Below are 19,977 nucleotides of genomic sequence, written 5' to 3' on the forward strand. Positions count from 1 at the left end.
ATGGGGAAAAGCTGAGAGCTTTTCTTCTATGGTCAGGAACAAGACAGAAATGTCCACTCTTACCACTATTATTTAGCATAGTATGGTCCTAGCCTCAGCAATCAGACAACAAAAATAAATTAAAAGTATCTACATTGGCAGGGAAGAAATCAAATTTTCACTATTTGCAGATGACATGATACTCTATACAGAAAACCTAAAAGATTCTAGCAAACACCTGCTAGAATTGATACACAAATTCAGTAAAGTCACAGGATACAAAATCAACATACAGCAATCTGTTGCATTTCTGTACACCGAAAATGAAACAGCAGAAAGAGAACTAAAGAAAACAACACCATTTACAACTGGACCAAGAATAATAAAATGCCTAGGAATAAACCTAACCAAGGAGGTGAAGGACCTGTACTCTGAAAACTATAAAATCCTGATGAAAGAAATCAAAGATGATACAAATAAGTAGAAAGACATTCCAGGCACATGGATTAGAAGAAAAAATACTGTTAAAATGTCTATGGTACCAAAAGCAATCTACACATTTAATGTAATCCCTATCAAAATAACACCAGCATCTTTCACAGAGCCAGAACAAATAATTCTAAAATTTGCACGGAACCACAAAAAACCCTAAATAGCCAAAGCAACCTTGAAAAAGAAGAACAAAGCTGGAGGCATCACAATTCCAAACTTCAAGTTATATTATGAAGCTGTAGTCATCAAGACAATATAGTACTGGCACAAAAAAATAGACATGTAGATCAATGGAACAGAAAGGAAAACGAGAAATGAATCCACAATTATATGGCGGGTTAATCTCAACAAAGCAATGAAGAGCATCCAATGGGAAAAAGACAGTCTCTTCCAAAAATGGTGCTAGGAACACTGGACAGCAACATGCAAAAAATGAAACTGGACCACTATTTTACACCACACACAACTTCATAATGGATAAATTACCTAAATGTGAGACAGGAAATCATCAAAATCTTAGAGGAGAACGCAGGCGACGACCTCTTTGACATCAGCTGTAGCAATTTCTTCCTGGTTATGTCGCCTGAGGCAAGGGAAAGAAAGGCAAAAACAAGCATTTGGGACTTCATCAAAATAAAAAGCACCTTCATAATGAAGGAACCAATCAACAAAACTAAATGGCAACCCCTGGAATGGGAGAAGATATTTACAAATGATATAATCCGTAAGGGGTTAGTATCCAAAATCTATAAAGAACTTGCAAAACTCAACAACCAAAAAGTGAATACTCTGATTTAAAAATGAGCAGAAGACATGAATAGACATTTCTCCAAACAACACATACCAATGGCTAACAGACACATGAAAAGCTGCTCAACAAACTCATCATCAGGGAAATACAAATTAAAACTGCAAAGAGATATCACCTATACCTGTTAGAATGGCTAAAATCAACAATACAAGAAACAACAGGTGTTAGTGAAGGTGTAGAGAAAGGGGAACCCCCTACACGGTGGGAATGCAAACTGGTGCAGCCACTCTGGAAGACAGTATGGAGGTTTCTCAAGAAGTTAAAACTGGAACTGCCCTATAATCCAGTAATTGCATTAGTCGGTATTTACCCAAAGAATACAAAAAAAAACTGATTCAGAGGGATGCATGCACCCCAATGTTTATAGCAATGTTATCTACAGTAGCCAAATTATGGAAACTCCCCAAGTGTCCATCAACTGATGAATGGATAAAGATGTCATTGATATATATATATATATATATATATGGATTATTATATATTATGTATATATTATATATATAATATATATATTACTTGAATATATAACTGGAATATTACTTGTCCATAAAAAGAATTAAATCTTGTTATTTGCAATAGCATTAATAAAGCTAGAGAATACTATGCTAAGTGAAATAAGTCAGAGAAAGAAAAAATACCATATGATTTCATTGATGTGTGGAATTTTATAAACCAAATAAATGAGCAAAGGGAGGATAGAGAGAGAGAGGCAAACCAAGGAAAAGACTCTTAAGTATAGAGAACAAATTGATGGTCATGGGGTGGGTGGGCATTGGATTGAATAAATGATAGAGATTAAGGAGTACATTTGTGATAAGCAACAGCTATTATGTGGAAGTGCTGTATCACTATCTTGTATACCTGAATTGGGTATTATATTGTAAGTTAACTAACTGGAATTTAAATTAAAACTTAAAAAAGAATCATAGAAAGAAAGATAAAGAGGTCTGTGTTGAAAACAGATTTCTGTTTTTTGTCATTGTTTCAAATGGAGACAGGGGATTATGATTAATAACAAGCTTAGGGAAGTCACTTTTATTTTCAAGACAGGACACTCAATGTATTTGCTGGCTGGTCTAATTAATTTTAAAATTTTAATAGGAAGTAACTTGCTCCACAGTTCTAAAGAAGCATTATTTTATAAATTTAAATTTTGGGGGGATTCTTGAACTTAATGACTTAAATACATATGTATATAACAGTGATTGCCCAAGTTTTTTATACAGATTCCTCTTTATTAATTCTGCTACATTTTTTAAAAGTATATTTTTCTTACAAAGGTAATGCCTGCTGATTATAACAAATTAAATAGTACATTACGACATTTTTTCCATCTCCGCAATACAACTCTATTGCAATAATGGATATTAATATTAATAATATTAATTAATTAATATTATGAATTCTCAATGCTTTGTGTATGATTATGAAATCATGTGCAAACATAGATACACAGAAAATATTCATATAAATGCATACATGTTCGTAAAGTATTTGTTTTATTTTGCTTTACCTTCTTTAGTTTGTTTTACAAAATTGGGATTATTCTATACATAGCTTATTTAAACTAAATGGCATATCAAAATGGTTATCAAATTTTCTATGTCAGTGCACACTCAGGCTAGAACATGTAGGTTTTGAGTTAACCTTATTTTTCTGTTTTGTTTTGTTTTCTAATGCCAATCAGAGCTTTGGAATAGCATGAGGTAAAAATCTCACCTCATCAATTTGATATCATTCTGTCCAGGAGCAAAATTATTTGACATTTAGAATACATAGTTTCTCTAATTTTTCTAGCTTTTGGAAATTTTGAAAATAGCCTGAAGGCTGTCACAATTTTTTAAGCTCCTTGGGGGTGTAATAAATATGAAGTACTAAATTTATATTTTTTACTCCTTGAAGTATAATGAATAACAAGCACTAGAAGCAAACACCAATAACTTTCAGAATTCTGTTAAAACCCAGTTGAATAATATGAAAATGTTAAATGTAGGAGGAGTTACCTAAATGCTTTTGAATTAAGTTAATGTGGAATTCAGTATTTTTATTTGACCTGGTTTATTAAAATATAGCATAAAATTTTTGAATTACACTCAAAATTTGAATAAAAGGTATATGCAATTTTAATACTTTAAATTATTTTAACCTTTAAAATATATTCAGTAAATAAAATTTGACTCTCTATATTTGAATGTATATAAATATTATATATATATATATAATATGGATATTAATCCAAATATCTTTTGGCTGCCTTGCTTTCAGGTCATGAATTGTTAAGAAAATATAAAGAGAAATACTGTCAAATCACATCCAGATATTTGGAAGCATATCCACTATCGAAATTTAGTAGGAGCACCTGGGTGGCTCAGTTGGGTAAGCATCCAACTCTTGATTTTGACTCATGATCTCAGGGTTGTGAGATTGAGCCCCAACTCAAGCTCTGTGGAAAGTCTGCTTGAGATTCTCTTCCTCTGCCTCTGCCCCTGCTCTGACTTGTGAACGTGTGGGTGTGCGTTCTCTCTCTCTCTCCCAAATAAATAAATCCTTTAAAAATTTACTAAAAATTTCAAGGATATAGACAGGCACATGATACAGCAAACATCAAGAAGCTTTAGACTCCTGCTATGTAAAATACTTTTTTTCTTTGCCACGTTAGAATTCATTTTTGTCCTGATTAACATGAAATATTTTAAGTATGTAAGTGAGAACATCACTATACAAAAATGAACTGTAAACCATGAGGTATCTAAATTTTATGCTAGAAGAATTACATAGCATACACAGTATTTCCCAGGAAGTCTTACCTCTAAAACCATAGATTTGAGTTTAGACAATATGAGCAAAACTAAAAGGACCAGCCTCATCCTGCTAAAAGTATTCCATAGCTAAGGACCATTGGTATGTTTGCCAAGAGGTCTATCATTAGCATGTTTATGAGAGGTTTTCACTTAATCATGCTTCTTCTTTCTCTAGGCATCCCCTATAGGACAGAAGGGATTTCAGACCAGTTATTACATCCTTTCCCTTCTGATTGTGAAGAAGAAAAACAACTTTCTCGACTATAATCATATTTTTATGTAAATAAGATTAGTAACTTGCTCAATAACACGTGATATCATCATTTAATTCAGTTTTTGAAAAACTTTTTTTTGAAGTCTATTAAAAGGGTGACCCAGATTAATATGAGTTAGCACAATGATTAATTTCTTGACTTCAGTTTCAGAAGGTTGCACTGGCTTATCTTTAAACCCAAATGATTAGGGTATGGGTCTGCACCATTGCTTCAAGCAGTCATAGGCTCTGTTTCTTCAAATAATTCTGGGAGCTACTCCAAGAGGATTATAGTGATCATGTTTTCCTAGGGGAATGATTAAGTGACAGTAAGCATATAAGGTAACAAGCCATAGCCCATTCTATTGCTGCTGGTCAAGGGCTTAATTAATATTATATCCCTTCTATACTACCCATCTAGATGCTAAGTACTTTTAACTAGCAAGCACCCCTGAACGGCTCAGTCGCTAACACATCAGGGGATCCCAAACTGTAGTCCCTGAATTTTGAGCTTCTATCCTCCATGATTTTCTAAGCTGTGGTTGCTTTTATGTATATGCCAACAAGATTGGCCTATACAGTAAATGTGACGTCAAAGTGGATCCCCGGGATGCCTGGGTGGCTCAGTGATTGAGCGTCTGCCTTTGGCTCAGGGCGTGATCCTGGAGTCCTGAATCAAGTCCCACATCGGGCTTCCTGTGTGGAGCGTGCTTCTCCCTTTGCCTATGTTTGTGTCTCTGTGTGTGTGTGTCTCTCTAATGAACAAATAAATAAAAATCTTTAAAAAAATGGATCACCAAGGTGCCAAACAAATTTTTGTCAACAACTTAGACAATTTAGATGATATGGGCAAATTCCTATGGAAAAATAAATTACCAAAGTAAATCAAGAGGAAATAGTAAATCTGGATTTATATACACAAATAAGTAGAGTTACTATTTAGAAATTCCCCTTGCCATCCAACACATATATGAAGAAGCCCAAGACCAGATGGGTTAAATGGGGAATCCTATCAAATAATTGAATAAGAAATACTATCAGTCCTTCACAAATTCTTTTACAAAATAGAAGTGAGAGCACTTCTTCTCATTCTATGAAGCCAATAATACTCTGATATTAAGGCTAGACTAAGACATTGAAAGAAAAAAATTATAATGAAAAAACCTGCATGAACAATATGAAAAAATACTTTTAAAAACTGAAAACAGATTGTACTAACATGAAAATTGTTATACAGTATAACCAAGTGGGGATTATTTTAGAAATTTAACGTGAAAATTAATGTCAGCACCAAATTAATAGAATAGATGTTCCAAAACATGTTCATCTTAATAGCTAAATAAAAAGCATTTGACAAAGTCCAAACCTCTTATGATAAAATCTGTCAACATGAGTAGAAGGAAGCTTCCTCAACCTGATAAAGGCACCTACAAAAAGTCTATAGTTAACAGAATACTTAATAGTGAAAGACCAAATGGTTTCTCTGTAAGATTGGGAGGAAATGCAAGGACACTTGTTTTCATTACTTCTACTCATAACTGTACCAGGGTTTCTAGAAATAAGAAGAATCCAAATTGAAAAGGAAGGGATAAAACAGATTTTATTTGCAGATGACTTTATGTCATATGGGAAAATCCATGGAAGAAACAGACCAAGAGAGACAGTCACACACACACACACACACACACACACACACACACACTACTATAATAACTAATAAATGTGATTAGCCATGACATAGGATATAAGTATAAAAAAACTTATTTTTTACATAACAGAATCAAAATCACCTGGAAATGAAATTAAGAAACAGCTATGTTAATAATAGCAAGGGAAAGCAAAAAAAAAAAAAAATACGTAAGCACAATTTTAAGACTTACAAATTGTTGCTGAGAGAAATTTAAAAGTAAATTTAGAAGCATACCATGATCTTGGATTAGAACAACTCCATATTGGGATCCCTGGGTGGCGCAGTGGTTTGGCGCCTGCCTTTGGCCCAGGACCCTATCCTGGAGACCCAGGATCGGATCCCATGTCGGGCTCCCGGTACATGGAGCCTGCTTCTCTCTCTGCCTGTGTCTCTGCCTCTCTCTCACTCTCTCTGTGTAACTATCATAAATTAAAATAAATAAATAAAATTTAAAAAAAAAGAACAACTCCATATTATCAAGAAGATGACTGTATCCAAATTATCTATCTGTACTTTAAATCAATATAAAAGTTTCACTGGGCTTCTTTTTAATCAAAATGCAAGCTGTGATGCAAGGATTTAAAATTCCCAAACAATTTGGGAAAAAAGAACAAAATTGCATGATTTCCACACCAGGTTTTAAAATTTATTATAAAGACACTTCAAAAGCATTATGCTATATAAAAAAGTCAGATGTGAAAGTCCATTTATTTTATGATCCCATTTATATGAATTGTCTGAAAAAAGCAAGTTGATATAGTTAAAAAGTAGATCATCAGTTGTCCAAGGCTAAGAATTGTTGAAGGTATTACATGCAAAGGAGCAAGATTACGAGAGAAAGTTTTGGGATGATGAAAATATTCTGAAACAGGATTGTGGTGAAGGTTGTACAAAGAGCTATACATTTACTAAAATATATTGAACTGTACAGTTACAGTGGGTGAATTTTGTGATATATAAAATATCCTCAGCAAAAGTGTTAAGAAAAATTGGATAGATATAAACATTTAAAATCTATTTTTCCACATGTAGCAAATATGTATATATGTGTATATTTAAATTCTCTGGTAATAAAAAGTAAGACTTGTTAGAATAATAAAGATAAAGGTATTAGATATGACATTATTTGGGAAGTATGGGTTATAAGGACTATGTCACTGTACAGGTTCCTTCCTAGGACCGCACCAGGGGGCTTACAGAAAAAAAATTAACGTAAGTGCTCCAAAATCCCTGCACAAGATATGGTCAGGGGACCCGACATTTTACATAATGACCTTTAAATACAATGAGGCTGGTACAGATGTAAATAGAACCCCAAATGTGTACTATAAGAATAGAATATAAGAATGTATTTAATGACAATAACACTTAGAAATATCTATTACATTATTCAACATTCCATTCATCATTAAAAACAAAACAAATTAAAAACATTAAACAAACTACAGGGATATCCCTGGGTGGCTCAGTGGTTTAGCGCCTGCCTTTGGCCCAGGATGTGATCCTGGAGTCCGGGGACTGAGTCCCAGGTCGGGCTTCCTGCATGGAGCCTGCTTCTCCCTCTGCCTGTGTCTCTGCCTCTCTCTCTCTCTCTGTCTCTTGTCTCTGTCTCTCATGAGTAAATAAATAAAATCTTAAAAAAAACCAAATTACATTAAAAACAAATAACCTACTACATTGGAAACTTAGTGTTAGCCCTCTTAAATACAAGCAAGCAAACAACATAACAAAATTATTCTTCTCAAGTTATTCAGTCCTGGGTGAAAACAATTATGAAAACAAAAGTTCCAATGTAAAATGTGCCAGTGGTTTTTTAAAGTGGATTATGTTATAAGACATGAGTCTTTTTTTTTTTAAGACATGAATCTTATCTATGATTTTATAAGGAGCATGTATAACTTTAAGAGAATCAATTTTTAAATCCTTAAGTTCCATAATACTTAATCTTTTCTGGAAGTGATCTTCCTGATAATGCACTTGAAATGAAGATGCAGAGTACAGCTTCCTGTGCACTTTCCCTTTCAAAATTCCTCAAATTTTCAAAAGTAACCCCCCCTTTTTTTCATAACAACCTGACAATAGTGCATAGTCCCAAAGCATAACAACCTCATGGGCACTATACAAAAATACAAATAAAAATATCTTCATCTAGAGAGGCAAACCATAAGAGACATTGAACTCTGGGAAACAAACTGAGGGTTACTGGAAGGGAGGTGGATGGGGGGAAGGGGTAACTGGGTGATGAGCATTAAGGAGGGCGCTTGATGCAATGAGCACTGGGTGTTATACGCAGCTGATGAATCACTAAATTCTACCTCTGAAACTCTCTTACAGGCTACTAACTAAAAATTTCGTATTTATCCCTTTGTTGATCACAGGATAAACCACACATCATTATTCATCTCATTTACTGAAAGTATCCATATCATGCATTTATTTTAATTTTATATAGAGAAAAGCTACATAGTATTCTAAATAAGCATCATGATGTATAGTGTCATAGCTGGAAGTGATCAATATCATTATTAGTAGCTTCATAATGAAATGATCATAAAATAAAACTATATTAAAAACAACGACATGACTAGAATAATCAGTAATGTGATCTTAAATTAGTGACATGTAATGATTGAGAAAAGGGTAATGAAAACATAATTTCTTTTGCAATTTTTATATGGAATAAAAAAGATCTTGCCCAATTGGTTTGAAAGATATGCAATGTGTCCATATTCTTTCAGTTTATCAGAGAAATAATTCGCCTTCTAAATAGTTTAACATGAATTTTAGATATATCATTTTTCTAAATAGACTAATTGGACTTCTCTAATATTTGAAATGCTCACTGATGAGGAGATGTTTATTAAAAAATCCATGTGTATAGAATATGAATCAACTCTCACACAGCTTTCAGGTTTGGTTAGAAATGGGAAGATTGGCTCCATCAGGAAAGTGAGGTGCATGACATAAGTAGAAAAACAAGAGAGGAAAAAGGCAGATTGCTAAGACACTCCCAGCAAAAGCAGCAATTAGTCCAAAGATACCCAAGTTAAATATAATCAGACAAACTCAACCAAACTAAAAAGGGGCAAGATTAAGGATCACCAGCAATGGGCAACATGGGGCTTTTTTTTTTTTTTTTTCCCATTTTTGTTTTGGTTATTTCCAACCTATTCTATTTCCTCACTGTGAGCAAATGAAATCAAGAATAAAGACATTTCCGGTTGGGTTGTTTTAGGCACATTGTCATAGTACAAGCCCTTGATCTGAGGGACAGTGAAATGAGTAGGAGGTTGAGGGGAAAGAATTAGAGGCAAAAGGATGAGAAACAGTGGAATAGGAGGGCAGCTCAAAATGTATAAATACTCAAACTAAATTCAGAGCAATGGTGCAAGCATGAGTGACTGTGTGTGCACCTGGGAATAAGATTGGTGGAGGGTAGCATAGGAATTTACATTTTAACCAACATTGTGTGGTCTCAATTCTAGGAAGACATTGCAGGTTTTTTTAAGTAGACACTTTCTAGGGCTTTATGTACTTTCATTTTTCCTGAGAATATTTCCTAATCCTCCTCATCCAAATTACTCCACGTACAAAATTCTCAGTTTTGTTAAAGCATCTGACAGATGCACATCTGCTTTAGAGTTTCCCAAATATTTATTCAATATCTTTAAATTGACTCTCACTGGGCAGCCCAGGTGGCTCAGCAGTTTAGCTTTGCCTTCAGCCCAGGACATGATCCTGGACACCCGGGGTCAAGTCCCACATCGCGTTCTCTGCATGGAGCCTGCTTCTCCCTCTGCCTGTGTCTCTGCCTCTCTCTCTTTCTCTCTCTCTCTTCCTCTGCCTGTGTCTCTGCCTCTCTCCCTCTCTCTCTCTGTCTCTCATGAATAAATAAATAAAAATATTTTTTAAAAAAAATTGAGTCTCACTTTTCAAAGCTGTTTCTAGAAGTCAATAGACATGATAGAGCAATATTCAAATCTATATAGAATGACGTTTAAATTATTTTGTGGTTTTTATAGACATACTTTCCTACCATGTGCCAAAAATACAAGAAGTCAATGTCTAAGTCCACACAAATTCAGCATTTAACAAAATAACCATTATCACCAATAAAGAATACGTTACTGTATTTCATGTTTTTCTAAGAGATATATTTATTTGAGAGAGAGAGAGAGTGAGCACACAGTTGGGGATGGGCAAAGGAAAAGGAAAGAGAGAATCTCAAGTAGACTCCCCACTGAGAGCAGAGCCCCATGAGGGGCTTAATCTCATGACCCTGAGATCATGAACCTGAGCCACAGTCAAAAGTCAGATGTTCAGTTATGTCACCCAGATGCCCCACATCATCTGTTTTTTGTTTCTTTTCTTTTTTAGTGTGGCATTTTACTTCTACAAACAACTGAACCAGGTAGCTAACATCACAAGCAAAGTAATTACTTTGCAAGTGACAAATATTTATTATCTAAAATATTGTTTTATTCAAATTGGTGACCCTGAGGTGAAAATCCTGTGTATTATATTACTAACCATAAGAGTTTTCTTGTTTTTCTTCCCCCAATCCTTATTTTTAACAAGTGCCATGAGATGGTACAAATTTATCCTAAAGCTATATAATATTATTGCTACTCCTTTTCTATGTTAATATAAATGAAACATGGCAGATGTTATGTTATTAAGGTTTATATTGCATATACTCTTTCAGTTGTCCATCTTCAAAAGGTTCACTCGGTACTCCATGAGGCAAACGATTCTGCTTGTCAGCTTACCTCACAGATCTAGGAATAATGAACACATCAGACGCTGACCTCAAGCAATATTCCTTCTGATTTGTTCCCTTTCACAACACACTTGGGTTATGCACCATTACATCCCATGCATTGTTTCATCTCAAGAGTTTCTCAGACAATGGAGAGGTGGGGGAGAGGAGGAAATAGAAAAAAAAAAAAAAAGAAGATGGATTTTCCAGTTATAGAAAAATTGTTTTCAATAAGAACCAAATGAAAAGCAGAAACTGTAGCTACTCTTTGAATAATCCCATAGGTTTTGCAGATTTTTGTGATCACAGTATTCATTTACTCTGCTCCTATCTAAACTAATTCTGAAGATAACAAAAGCTGGTGGTCCAGATAATACTTTTTTTTTTCTTTAAGTATTTATATCTGTTGTTGCTTTCCCTTACTGGGAAAGTCAGCCTTACTAAAAAAAAAAATAAATTAAAAAAAAAAACTAAAAAAAAAAAAACCATATAAAAATAATTTTTAGAATCATTAAATTCAGTGGCACGTCTGTATCAGCTTTTTGAAAATGTTATTAAAGTCTTCAAGCACAAGTGTATCTTTGTCATAATATATGTGTTTACTATTTTCTTAGAAGCTAAAATATTCTGTCTTTTGCTTCTTGTTATCCTTTCTGTTTCCATTATGCATGTATTTTCTGTGCCTTTTGTTTGTTTGATTCATGTTTGCCTTCCAGGAGTAGAGTGTATTAGAGGATAAGAAAATTAGATGATCTAACTCCTAAGTAGCATAAATGAGAAAAAAAGAATATGGTGGCATCAGTGATGTTTTCTGTCTTATGACTTTTCTCTTAATTCTTCATGTAAATTCCTACCTGTCTCCACTCTTCAGCAGAAGACCCACCATACTGAATTCAGTGTTAGTCCTGGTCAGTAAGACAAACTTTAGCTCATAAAAAGTAATGTATTATTTATAAGCTCTATAACTCGCAGGCACTATTATTACCACAATGCACAACTTGGTTCTTTTAACGACCATTTGTCTTGACTTGTTAACCAGGTGTTTGAATTTTATTTAACTTTTTACCTTTGAGTATTAATTTAATGATTCTTATTCTTTTAAATTTCCTAAGTACATTATATTAAGGATACATATTATACTTATGAAACTAGGATAAATCCTCTTAATACATAATTAAAGGGATTCAAAAGTAGATCCCAACTCTGCTGTATAGAAAAGATGGATCAGAAAAGTGAAAAAGCAATCAATATGAAAGTCATTGAAAAAGAAAATAATGAAAAATAATACATTGGATAACTTCTATTAGACATAGTTATGACATTATTATTCAAGTGAGAAAATAACTTTCTTTTTTCATGAAAGTCTCAAACTGAAATATAAATATAGCAATACTAATTTAACAAAGAGAGAGAGAGAATGAGAGAGAAGTAGTGAGAAGATAGGAAAATTTGATCCAAGAGCCATAGGACATGATTCAAAGTTTAACACATGTTTGACTGGCATCCCAGGAGTGGTAAGGAGAAAGAACAGGGCCCAGAAAATTGTGAAGAGATAATAGGTAAGAATTTACTAAAACTAATGAAAGACCATGACAGATCCATGATGTATGTGGAAGCCCAAGCATAATAATTAAAAAGAAAAGCACAACTAGGCATGCAAAGAAGAAACATAAAGAAATCTTAAAGGAAGACAGAGAAAACAGGAATGTATTCATGCTCATATTTTATAAATGGATTATGCACAGATAGTAAAATTTCCTCCATTTAAGTTCATACTAGATCTTCTTATGATTTGGTTAACATCAAGAATGTGAAAGGATACCCATCATTGTTTGCTACCAGGGATAGCAGAGAAATATGTGGAGCTATCCGAAAATGATGCTTTTAGACACAATTTCAGTGAAAGAAAAATAATCTCTCTCACCCTGGGAGAGGTGTTTCATCCCACATATCAAACATGTTATGAATATACATGGGATACAGGCATAATATCCCTCTTGTTAATCAATATTAGAAGCTGGAAATAGACTCCGCCTAAAATTCCCTGTGCAGTTCTACTCTCAATATGCCAAAGAAAATATGCCAAAGAAACGAAAGTGACTCTTTGTGGCATGTGTATCCCTTGCTGGTTGTGAGCTTATGGCAGGTATTTACTTTTTCTTTGACTAAGAGCTATTGTGCCTGCCTCTGTTCATTTTTAAAATAAAGCACTGGATTTTGTCATATTTAAGCACCATATATTTAGGAAATAATTAGATAGGATGGACATCTTGCCAAGAAAAACAAAACCTTGATAAATAATTCTTCAACTATCAAATGAATAAGATTGAGTCCCTTCCCTATTATCTATACAGAAAAAAATTACAAATTGTAGGACATGATCACCGATATCAGCAAAATACTACTTCAGGTCAATTCTCTTATCATTTGACTGGGTTATTGCAATAGTTATTTAACTATCCTCTCTGTACACATTATTGCTTCTTCTGATCTCTACTAAAAAAAACTTCACAATTAATTTTGGTCTACGGCATGAAACCTTAATAGTTTTAATTTGCTATTTTAATTTAATCAGTGCCACTTGACTCATTGCATTATGGGGAGGAACTTTGGTAGTTACATGACAATGAAATCAAACACTCCATCTACTTCTGCCTGGGCCAACTGGCCATTTTTTTGTCCAAATTTGTTTTATCCATGCATTGTACCACTCACCCCATGATCCATTCAAATCCAAGTACTTCAGCCTAAATTTCAAACACCAGTTACTGAAGTCTTCTTCACTCTTTCTTGAGGGGACACCTTGATCTCTAAATCTTTATTGCATGGTTTGGTACAGGATATTCTCTATACTAATTTGTGGTGGATATAAAACAATTACGGAAACCGCTTACATTTGTATTTATTTTCTATTCTATATCTCTTTGTCCCATTTTTCTCCTTAAAAAAAGCAAACTGTTAAAAAAAAAAAAAAAGCAAACTGTTGAAATGTGGAAAAAAATTTTTTTATATGTGAGCCAAGTCCTGGCAACCTTTCTACTCTTTTCTTTTCCCTTTCTGTGTTCTAATGTATTTTGACAAAGTTATGTTTACTGAACCATTGGTTTACTGGTAGAAGAAAGCTAGACTGATTAAACATCATTTGTTTGTATTATTGTGGAAACATTTTCCTGAGGGGATGTATTAACATTGGGACTCTGGCCCTGGAGTATCTGCTGTAAAGATGGATACTTCAAAAATGGTCTTTTCAAATGCGGATTAAGTGCAGTTGATTAGTCCCAGATTTGGGCTTGCAGAAAGCATAAACCAAGCTGGTTACTATTACAAATGTTACAGAATTTGATTTTCATTATTTTTTGGCAGAAAACAGAAATAAGAATCCCCCAACTTCTCCCCTCCCCTAAACTATTTCTATTTGCATGGAATATCTTTTTAAAAAATTTTATCGGCACTTTTTGTTTTGTTTTGTTTTTTTAGATTGATTGATTGATTTAAGAGAGAAAGAGAGAGCTCACATTCCAAGCGGAGGGAGGGGCAGAAGGAGAGGAGAGAATCTCAAGCAGCTCTGGGCTGCTAAGCCCCAGGCCAAGGCTGGCTTATGAGCCACCCTGATATCATGGCCTGAGCCAGAACAAGAGTCCTCTGCTCAACCAACCAAACCACCCAGGCGCCCCTTACCAGCACTTTATAAATTCAAGTTACTAATATGAAAGTCATGATATTTTCTTTGAAAATAATATATGAAAGTCATGATGTTTTCTTTAAAAATTAAAAAAAGGAGAGAGACACCCAAGGGCATTTGGAAAGAAAACTGTAAACCATTTCAGTGAAAATGACCAAAAATGACCAAATCTAGTATAATGCCTTCAAGTAGCCAGAGGAAAGGGAAAAAAAAAAAAAAAGTAGGTAGTTTGTCTACTAATCATGATTGTTAGACTTCCCATGGTTATAATGTCAGTATGCACGTCATTTTATGAAGAATCTGTTTTTTTTAAGATTTTATTTATTCATGAGAGAGAGAGAAGTGAGGCAGAGACATACGCAGAGGGAGAAGCAGGCTGCCCGTGGGGAGCCTGATGTGGGAATAAATCCCAGGACCCCAGGATCATGACCTGAAGGCAGAGGCTCAACCACTGAGCCACCCAGACCTCCCATATGAAGAATCTGTTAACAGCTTAGGTGAAATTATTACACTACCACAGGAGGGTTAGAAACTATCATCTCTTGACGAATTCGGAAAATAATTGCCTGACACTTCCTACCATGAAAGTAATGCTTATTGGTTTTGATAACCAGGATGCCTAGTGTTTCATGCATTTTAAACTCTTGCTAAGTGTAGTTAAATACTGTCAAAGTAGATCCACCCAAAGATTTTAACTTTTTTAATGTGGAGCCAACAGGGCCTAGAGAAGTCTGAAAGGCAGGGACTATAGTGGTGAGGAAGAACACTTTCAGTGTTTTATAAGGTCAACTCTGTGAGATCAGAGGGGGGCAGAGTGTCACTTGGCTCCCTTGTCAGGTGGGGACCTAGAGCAGACCTCTGGGAGGAAGGAGTTGCATGGAATTCCTAGAGCCCAGAGGAGAATTGGGGGCCCAGGGCCGCACCTGCCCCCCTCCCCGGGGAGACTCCCACTTACCATGGCCATGCTGCTGCAGGACAAGCTTGTCTTTTTCCAGCCATTGCCTCTCTGGCATCCAGGTTTCTCTTCCTGTTATGATTCCATGTCCTGCTGCCATGAGGCTGAGGCTCAGGTTCCTTCAGGACTCACCTGGGTGCCCATCCAGCATCTTCCCGCCAGTGCATCTGATGTTGTTTGCTTTCTTTACTGTCATTTTTTGTTGTTGTTGTTTTCTTTTCTGTTTTTTTTTTTTTTTTTTTTTTTGGACATAAACTCTCTAACAATAGGAACTTCGTAACACTTTTGTCAGTGGGTTCTGCAGCTTTAGCATTTGTCTCATTAGCCATATCTCATATGTTTGATGTTCAATATATTAATATTTTTTCAACATTTTAGATGTGATAAAGCTATCACATACATTAGGACATTTTCCTTGCACGTTTTCAAAACAAAATAAAACAAAATGAGACAAAACAACTAACCAACCAAAGAAATAAAAAAGCTATTTATTGGAGGGCAGCCCGGGGGGCTCAGCGGTTTAGTGCCGCCTTCAGCCCAGGGTGTGATCCTGGAGGCCCCGGGATCGAGACCCACGTTGGGCTCCTGCTTCTCCTGCAGCATGGAGCCTGCTTCTCCCTCTGCCTGTGTCTCTGCCTCTCTCTCTCTCTCTCTTTCTGTGTATGTCCCATGAATAAATAATTTTTTTTAAAAAAGGAAAAAAAAAGCTATTTCTTGGAGTGTTAGAGGAATCAGAAATTTGTGACTGCAAAGCTGACATTAGAAAATACAGAATGCTAAGGGATCGTGTAGCAACAGTATCTTACAAGACTTGATGTTAAACACAAGCTAAAAAATTACATATAGACAACACTTTAGCCTCATTTTTTCCTCTCTTCTCCCAAAAATGTTAATGGAACATGCTGGGAAAACTCTCCTAGACAGATCAAAGACAATATATTTTGAAGTGTGTAATTTAATAAGGCATAATTAAAAACAATAAATTTTATTGAATAAAATTTAGATTATTCAAGTTGTTTTAATATTATATAATATTATATTAGTTAATATTTATATTATATTGTATTATATTTAATTATATTAATTAATATTAATATTTGTTTTTTGAAATGTCATTAATATAAATTGTAGAAAAGGATAAGTTAAGGATATTAAATCCTTAGAACATACAGTATAATCCAGCCTTTGAGATAATTTTCTAGTATACCACAGAGAATATGAACAAATAATTCCAGGTTAGAAAATCTCTTTCTCTGCCTAATATATATTTTTACCAACTTTATCATTCTCCTAATGTGTGTTTTTTATGGAGCTATCCTAAGTCTAGCACTGGTTACAGTGCCCATATTTAAGCACATCAGATAATTGGTCCCTCGTCATTTTTTAAATGAGGCAGTATAATATGGCACAAATCAGTGACAGGGGAGGTTTGTGAATAATACAAAGAAAAGTCTGGAAATGATATCTATTAAGGCATGTTTAATTTGGTCTGACAGTACACATAGAGAGGAAAATTGATATCTTCTAATCACTGATGTTCTGTGTGATAGAACAAGGAATAAATTGTTACATGAAGTTCAAAAATTGCAAGTCTGGGTAAGTCTCTTCTTAAAGGTAAGCATAAGGAAGAATTCTTTAATAATTGATGCTATAGATAAGCTCAGTAGCTAAAGATGTGGTCTCCGGAAATAGACCACCTGGGTTTGAATCCAAGCATGCTGCTTTATTACCTGTAGAGCAGGCAAGTTTTTTCACACTTTCCCATAAATAAATAGCAATGACGAACATAGTACCATATCAAAGAGCTGGCATTTGGACAAATTAGAATATTTATAAAACATTTACAACATTTAGAACTGTTAAATATTATTGTAATTGAACTGATAACTTTATAAATTAATCAGTTCTGTGTTACTGTAAGAGGAAATATATAAATATGGTAGAGAGTAAATCACAATTATAGTTTAGAAAATTGAACTATGTGACCTCAAAATAATCACAGTTCAAAGAATCTAGTATTCTTTGGGTAAATCTTCTGCATGATAGAAGTGTCTGCTTTTGGTTTGAATAGAAAATATATATTAAAGTTGGCTAAGTAATAATTAGACATAATTTAGAAGTTTCCAGTTTAGTGTCTAGTTTAGGACAGATACTAGTGGGTTTTGCTAAATTGTCTTTAATTATACCTAAGTGGGAGGGGAAAACCCCACAATGTTCTGCCTTATAAATAGATCCTTAATAAATATTGTGGGGTTATTTAATATCATAAGATTAGAAGACTCACAGCATTGCAGTCAACTTCTCTTTTTATCTCCAGTGGTGTAATATCTGTTATTTTTCTTTTCCTCTGAATCCTGAAACAATAGGCCAATACTGCTTGCAGTTAGGCTTTAGACATTTTATACTGAAGTCAGTGTGAAGCTCAATAACCTTATTGAGAGAAAACAACCAGAAATAAATTGTTACAAAACCCATTTCCCCAAAGAAAAGCTATCAAGTTACTATGTAGCAAAGCAAACTCAAAATACCAATGCAAAGCCTTATCCTCATTGTAAGTTGTTTCCTGTTTCTGTAAGTTGTTTATCTATTCACCTTATTGAAAGCTTGAAAGCTAGTACTTGATCCCGATTCACTTTGTTTTTATCTGAGAAAATGAAATTCCACTTTATTCTTAGTTCCATTTTTAAATTCATTATACATTTTTTTTCTTTTTTTAATGGGAAGTTCTGTCCAAATGAGAGAGGGTGGGAAAGACTTTTAAAATACATACATGTGGGGCAGCCTTGGTGGCGCAGCGGTTTAGCGCCGCCTGCAGCCCGGGGTGTGATCCTGGAGACCCCGGATCGAGTCCCACATCGGGCTTCCTGCATGGAGCCTGCTTCTCCCTCTGCCTGTGTCTCTGCCTCTCTCTTCGTTCTCTCTGAATGAATAAATAAATCTTAAAAAATAAAAAAATAAAAAAAAATAAAATACATACATGTGTAGCGAATGCTTTGTATAATTCTGACAATTCTGTGAGGTAAGATTTAAATGAAAACTGGAATTCTTCAGATCCTAAACATATTTACCAGGCGCTATTTTTTAGTTCAAACTGATGAAGAGTGGGGAATATTTTAGAATGGCATATATTATTAGACATTTGAATAACTAGACAAAGTGTACGTGGTGATCTCTTTTTTACTTCTTAGACTCAGTGAAGTCTTGTAGAACCAATTACATTATTTGGTGCACAATCTTTGGAAGAACGCTCACACACAAACACTTGAGAAGCAACATAAAAGGTAAATTTGGTCAGGCTCTTCCTATCAGGGAAAGAATGAGCAAAATTACTGATTCACGTCCAGTGGTCTTACCTTTGCAGAGCATCAGTTGTTTCCATGCAATATTAATGTGATCTATTACAGGACTTTTATTTCCACTTTAATAAATCTTCTCAGTGGGGACATATATGTTTTAGGAGGTCAAATAATAATATTCTGCAAATGACACTGTGTAAAATATTTTCTGATGAAAAAATATTTAAATCAGAAAAGCTATAATTGTTTAGATAATCAGCTTTGACAATAAAAAAGATCAACATTAATTATGGTCTAGACTTATGTGCAATAAATGTGACATTTCCATTAATGTTAATGGGAATTTTATGTTTTAATTATCATTGCTTTGAAACGTATTCTTATATAAAGGCCATGTTTCATTTTATTATGACTACTAAGTGTTATTTTTTTGCCTTTAATATCATGAATCAATTATATTTAGGCCTTGGTAATAGAATTCAACCAAAGAAATTAAGAGACTTATTTTCTGTCATAGCATCAGAAAAGAAGAAAACACTAGCAAAATAATCTGTGATTTTACAGACTACATATGCACTTATAATTTACAGAAGGAAAATTAGCCTCAATTTTATAGCTCACATCCATAGGAAAAAGAACACAGTTCTCTAACTCATTATATGTACATTATCTCTTTATACCTTTTAAAGCAAAAAAAAAATGTTTCTATGTATCTTTCTGTGTATAGGTATATACACACCATATATTTGGAACTCCTAATTTTACTAATTTTTCAAATTGAATAAAATAAATCATTATATTGCTTCTGTGTCATCTGCTCCAGCCTTATATTGATAATACTTCTTCTTTTGAATTTCACAGGACACTAGTATCATGGCTTTTTTTTTTTTTTTTTTTTTACATGGAGTTAAAAGTCCTTACTTCAACTGCTGCTGAGATAGTTGATAGGTTTTATTTTAGAAGAAAATAATTCATCAGAAATAACATGCTGTGCTAAGGGCAGGTACATTATATTATTCCCAGTTTGTCTTTCAGATTTCTTAAATTTATTTTCTCATTTTATTAACACATTCTGAGCTATAATTTCTGTGGAACCAGAGACTGTATCTTTTTCATGCATTTTGTATCTCCACCCCGTGGGTGCCAAGCTTTTATTCATCTATCTATTCATTCACTCAGCAAATATTTGAATGTCTGTGAACATCAGGTACTTAGTTTAAAGCAATGAACAAGTTACACATGGTTTCTTCTCCCTGATA

At 34.2% G+C, this 19,977-nt stretch overlaps 1 protein-coding gene across 1 annotated transcript in view; it reads left to right on the forward strand.

The window, feature by feature from the left end:
• LOC111093154 (zinc finger protein 385C-like) overlaps positions 1-10,561 on the forward strand; it is a 477,561-nt gene extending 467,000 nt beyond the window's left edge. Inside the window, exons 7-8 of the transcript XR_005381161.1 lie at positions 3,548-3,658; positions 10,404-10,561. The gene's annotated coding sequence lies outside the window, so the exon portion shown is untranslated. The remainder of the gene's footprint in view (positions 1-3,547; positions 3,659-10,403) is intronic.
• Positions 10,562-19,977: the final 9,416 nt, after the last annotated feature.

This window comes from Canis lupus, chromosome 29, assembly GCF_011100685.1.
Source record: "Canis lupus familiaris isolate Mischka breed German Shepherd chromosome 29, alternate assembly UU_Cfam_GSD_1.0, whole genome shotgun sequence".
In the NCBI taxonomy this organism is placed as follows: domain Eukaryota; kingdom Metazoa; phylum Chordata; class Mammalia; order Carnivora; family Canidae; genus Canis; species Canis lupus.